Source organism: Eumetopias jubatus, unplaced genomic scaffold, assembly GCF_037043125.1.
Source record: "Eumetopias jubatus isolate StellerSeaLion01/CBP00866 unplaced genomic scaffold, mEumJub1_p1.0 scaffold_10, whole genome shotgun sequence".
NCBI classification, from domain to species: Eukaryota; Metazoa; Chordata; class Mammalia; order Carnivora; family Otariidae; genus Eumetopias; species Eumetopias jubatus.
In genome coordinates this window covers 7,978,363-7,984,362 of record NW_028274816.1, presented here as the reverse complement: position 1 = coordinate 7,984,362, position 6,000 = coordinate 7,978,363, and positions in this window count along the sequence as shown.

Sequence of the window (6,000 nt, the reverse complement as noted above, 5' to 3'; positions counted from 1 at the left end):
ATGGAGTGAAATGCCATCAGGGGACCCTCCCCGTCTGTGGCCTCCACTTACAGGAAAAATATTACCAGTATTGAAGTGGACAATTCTAGGAAGTCCACAGAGGGTCAGAGAGCTTTACGCTCTCTCTTTCAATGTATTGGGCACCTGCTCCATGCAGGTGTTGGGCCCTGGGGTCATCACTGATCAAGGTAAGCACCATCACCATCTGCAGAGAGCTTAGGGTCTGGCTGGACTCCTTCATCAATCACAAACCTGACCAAGTCTTGGAGCTCCCTTGGGTATACACATAACATGAATATTATTCAGCCTTAAAAATTATTTTGGGAAAGGCAAGTTAAAATCACAATGAGATGCCCTATATACCTCCTAGAATGATATACTTAAAACATAAGGCTTTACCTAAAATTTAAATTCCTTTTTCTTAAAAGGAACGAAATTCTGATGTATGCTACAAAATAGATGAAACTTGAAGACGTTATGCTAAATGAAAGGAGCCAGATGCAAAAGGACAAATATTGTATGAGCTTCCTGGAGTAGTCAGACTCACGGAGACAGAAAATAAGACTGTTGTTACCAGGGCCTGGAGGGAGAGGGACATGGGGAGTCAGTGCCTAACGGGTACAGAGTTCCGATTTGGGATGATGAAAAAGTTCTCGAGATGGGTAGTGGTGATGGTTGCACAACATTGAGAGGGTGCACTTGATGCCACTGAACTGTATGTTCACAAATGGCTAAATGGTAAATTTTACATGCATTTTACCACAATAAGAAAAGAAAGAAGATCTGTTAGGTCTCACTGAAGACAGTTCCTGGATGGGTGGGCAAGTTGAGATCACCCTCTATAAACAATCTCCCACTCTACACCCCTGCTGCAAGTCAGACCATCACTGATCTACACTGCATCTGTTCAACAAATATTAACTGACACATTCCCAACACTGCTGTAGGCCCTGGGAATACAGAGGTAACCAATACAGAGAAGGTCCTGCCCTCAAGGGTTACATTCTAGCGGAGGTCAGTCAATGAGCAAGCACATTACAAATCCCACCCCCAACATGCTCTGTCCTGGCCCTATTTTGTGTTTCTACTTAACATTTGTCACAGTCTAACATAATACCTATGTTATGAATTTACCCAAGGTGGCTGGATCTGTCCACTAGAATATAAGCTCCATTAAAATGATTTTATTGGTGTAACCCCATAGTACCTTGCACACAGTAATCATCAATACAAGTGTAAATAAATAAATAAAAGTAAACAAAAATATCAAAAGGATAATTTTTGATTGTCCAAACACTTTAAAGGAAAGAAACAGTGTTCTGTGAGGCAACATAACTTACAGAGAAAAAAAAATACAATAACTTGGGGGGTAAGATTTTGAATTAGATGATCAGGGATTTTTTTTTTAATAACATCTGAACTGGCACTGGAGGGCAAGAAAGAGAGCTCCATGGAATCATCTGGTGGAAGAGTATTGCAGGCAAGGGAAACCACAAATGCAAAGGTCCGGTGGCAGGAAATCTTTCATGTGTTGGGGGAATGGGAAAAAAAACCCAATGCAGCTGAAGGGGAGTGAGCGAAGGAGAGTGATGCCAGGTATGGTCAGCAGTCAGCAAAGACCAGCTCCTGCAACACCTCACAGGCCATGGAAGGAACTGGATTTTATTCTAAGTGTGATAGAAAGCCACTTTTTTTTTTTTGTAAGATAGTTTTTTTATTGTGTTAAAACATACATAAAACTTAGCATTGTAGCGATTTTTAAAAGATTTATTTATTTATTAGAGAGAGAGAGAGGGAGAGGGGAAGAGGGAGAGAGAGAGTTACAAGCAGACTCCAGGATGAACACAGAGCCAGATGCGGGGCTTGATCTCATGACCGTGAGCTCACCATCTGAGCCTAAACCAAGAGTCAGATGCTCAACCGACTGCGCCACCCAGGCGCCCCTGTATTGTAGCCATTTTTAAGAGAGTACAATTTGGTGGCATTAAATACACTCACCTTTTTGTACAATCATCACCACCATCCATCTCCAGAACTTTCTCATTGTCCCAAACTGAAACTCTGAACACGTTCCATTAGAAGTGCCCATTACCCCTCTTCCCTCAGCCCCAAGGAAGCACCATTCTACTTCCCACCTCTATGAATTTGACTATTCTGTGTCCCTCAGGTAAATGGCATCATACAATACTTGTCTTTTTGTCACTGGCTTCTGTCAGCTCGCTTCACGTCTTCAAGTTTCATCCACACCGTAGCATGTATCAGAATGTCATTCCCTTTTAAGGCTGAATAATATTCTATTGTAGGTATCTACCACATTGTGTTTATCCGTTCATCTGTTGATGAATATTTGGGTTGTTTCCACCTTTCAGATATTGTGAGTGATGCTGCTATGAACACGATTGTACAAATATCTCTTTGAGACCCTGCTTTCAATTCTTTTGGGTGTATGCCCAGAAATGGAATTGCTGGATCATATGGCAATTCTATGTTTAATTGTGAGGAACTGCCTTAATGCTTTGCACAGCAGCTAGACTATTTTATATCCCCACTAGTAATGCACAAGGGCCCCAAGTTCTCTGCATCATCACTAATGCTTGTTACTTTGTTTTTTTTCGAAAATAGTCATCCTAATGGGTATGGGATGGGATCTCATTGTGGTTTTGATTTGTATTTCATAATGATTAATAATGCCGAGCATCTTTCCATGAACTTATTGGCCATTTGTATATCTTCTTTGGAGAAACTTCTAGTTCGGTCTTTTGCTTATTTTTTAACTGGGTCTTTGTGTTTTTGTTGTTGAATCACAGGAATTCTTTATATATTCTGGCTATGACTCCCTTCACAAATATACGTTTTGCAAATTTTTTCTCTGATTTTGTGGGTTGCCTTTTCACTCTGTTGATGTCTCTTGATGCACAGAAGTTTTAAATTTTGATGAAGCCCAATTTATCTATTTTTTTCTTTTACTGCCTGTGATTTTGATACCATTGGATTTGCCAAATCCAATGTCCTTATGCTTTTCCTCTGTTTTCTTCTAAGAGTTTTATAGTTTTAGTTCTTATATTGAGCTCTTTGATCAATTTTGAATTAATTTTTGTATATGGTCTAAAGGAAAAGTCCAGCTGTATTCTTTTCCATGTGGATATCCAGTTCTCCCATCATCATTTGTTGAAAAGATTGTCTCTTTCCCATTGAATGGTTTTGTCTCCCTTGCAGAAAATCCTCGGACCATACATGTGAGGGTTTTCCTGGGCTCTCTGTTCTCTTCCATTGGTCTTATATATCTGCCTCTACGCCAATGCCAGACTATTTTGTTTACTATAGCTTTGGAGGAAGTTCTGAAATTAGAAAGTTAACACCTCCAACTTTGTTCTCTTTGAAGATGTTTTGATTATTCAAAGTCCAGAGTCCCTTGATAGTTCTTGTGAGTTTTAGGATGGAGTCTTCTGTTTCTGCAAAAGCATAGTTGGTATTTTGATAGCAATTTGATCAAATCTGTAGATCGCTTTGGGTAGTATCGGTGTCTTAACAATATTGAGTCTTCCAATCCACGAACACTGGATGTCTTCTCTTGATTTATGCCCTTAATTTCTTTTAACAATACTTTGTAATTTTCGGTGTATACATGTTTTACCTCCTTGATCAAATTTATCTAAGTATTTTCTTATTTTTGGTGATAATGTAATTTTCTTTTTTTTTAAAGATTTTATTTATTTATTTGAGAGAGAGAGCAAGCGCAGAGGGAGGGGGAGAGGCAGAAGCAGCAGACTCCCCACTGAGCAGGAAGCCCTATGCAGGACTTGAACCCAGGACCCTGAGATCATGACCTGAGCTGAAGGCAGATGCTTAACCCACTGAGCCACTGAGGTGCCCCCGGAATTGTTTCCTTAATTTCTTTTTCAGATTTATCATTTTTTGCGTATAGAAAAGAAACTGAATTTTGTGTTTTGATCTCGTATCCTACAACTTTGCTGAATTCAGTTATTAGTTCTAACAAGTTTTTTTATGGGATCTTTTTGGTTTTCTGTATATAAGATCAGGGTATCTGTGAACTGAGATCATTTTACATCTTCCTTTTCAATTTGAGTAGTTTTATTTCTTTTTCTTGTCTGATTGCCCTAGCTAGAACTTTCAGTACTATGTTGAAAAGAAGTGGCAAAAGAAGACATCTCTATTTTATTCCTGATTTAGAGGAAAAGCTTTTAATCTCTAACCATTAAATGTGTTTGTTGTGGGTTTTTCATACATGGCCTTTATTGTGTTGAGATAGTTTCCTTTCAGTCCTAGTTTTTTGAAGTGTTTTTATCATGAATGAGTGTTGAATGAGTGTCAAATGCTTTCTTAGCATCGCTTGAGACGATCATGTGTTTTTTTCTGTATTCTGTTAATGTGGTGTAATACATTGATTAATACATCAATGAGAGTCATCTGTTGAACCATACTTTCATTCCAGGAATAAGTCCCACTTGGTCATGGTTTATAATCCTTTTAATACACTGCTGAATTCCATTTGTTATTATCTTTTAGAAAATTTTTGCATCAATATTCCTAAGGAATATTGGTCTGAAGTTTTCTTTTCTTGTAGTATCTTGGTCTTTGGTATAAGGTTAATGCTGGCCTCATTGAATGAAATAGAAAGTGTCCTCTTCATATTTTTGCAAGAGTTTGAGAAGGATTGCTGTTAATTCATTTTTTAGTGTTCAGTAGAATTCACCAGTGAGTCGTTTGGTCCAGGACTTCCCTTTGTTGGGATATTTTTGATTACTGATTTAATCTCCTCACTATAGGTCTACCCAGGCTTTATACTCATGATTCAGACGTGCAGGATTATGTGTTTCTAGGAATTTGTGCATTTCATATAGGTTATCTAATTTGTTGGCATACAATTCTTCATCATACTCACTTATAGTCGTTTTTCCCCATAAAATCAGTAGTAATATGCCCACTTTCATTTCTTATTTTTGTAATTTGAATCTTACCCTTTTTACAGAATCAATCTAGCAAAACGTTTGTCAGTTTTGTTGATCTTTTCAAAAACTAACTTTTGGTTTAATTGATTTTCTCTGATATTAGTATAACCACCTCAGTCCATTTTTGGTTACTATTTGCATAGAATATCTTTTCCATAATTTCACTTTAACCCAGTTATATCTTTAGATCTAAAGTGAATCTCTCGTAGACAGCTTCTAGTTGTATCATGTTTCTGCAACCATTTTGCCAACTTATACCTTTTGCTAGGGAAGATTAATCCATTTACATTTAAAGTGATTACTGATTACAAGAGACTTTTTATCATTTTGTTACTTGCTTTCTGTGTCTTATAGCTTTTTTGTTTCTCATTTCTTTCATTACTGTATTCTTTGTGTTTAGTTGATTTTTTGTACTGACACATTTTGATTCTTTTTTCATTTTCTTTTATGTATATTTCTTTGTGGTTATCATGGAGATTACATATAACATCCTAAAGTTATAACAATCTATTTTGAGTTGATGTCATCTTAATTTCAATAGCCTACAAAAACTCTGCTCCTTTACAGCTCTATTCCTGGCTTATTTTATGTTATTGATGTCACACACAAATTACATCTCTATGTATTGTGTATCTGCACACACACAGATTCTTTATGCCTTTGTCTTTTAAATCTTAGAAAAAATAAAAAGTGGAGTTACAAACCAAAATTTCAAATAATACTGGTTCTTATATTTGTCTGTGCATTTACCTTTCCCAGAGATCTTTATATCTTAATATGGCTTTGAGGCTAGAATCCTTTTATTTCAACCTGAAGGAGCCCCTTTAGGATATCTTATAGTGCAGCTCTTTCAGTAATGGCCCCCTTAGCTTTTGTTTACCTGGGAATGTCTTAATGTCTTTATTTTTGAAGAATAGTTTTACCAGATATAGAAATCTTTGTTAACAGGCTTTTTTTTTTTTTTTCCCAATCAGTACATTAAATAGAACATCCCACTGCCTTCTGCTGAGTAATTGACATAATCTTTTGA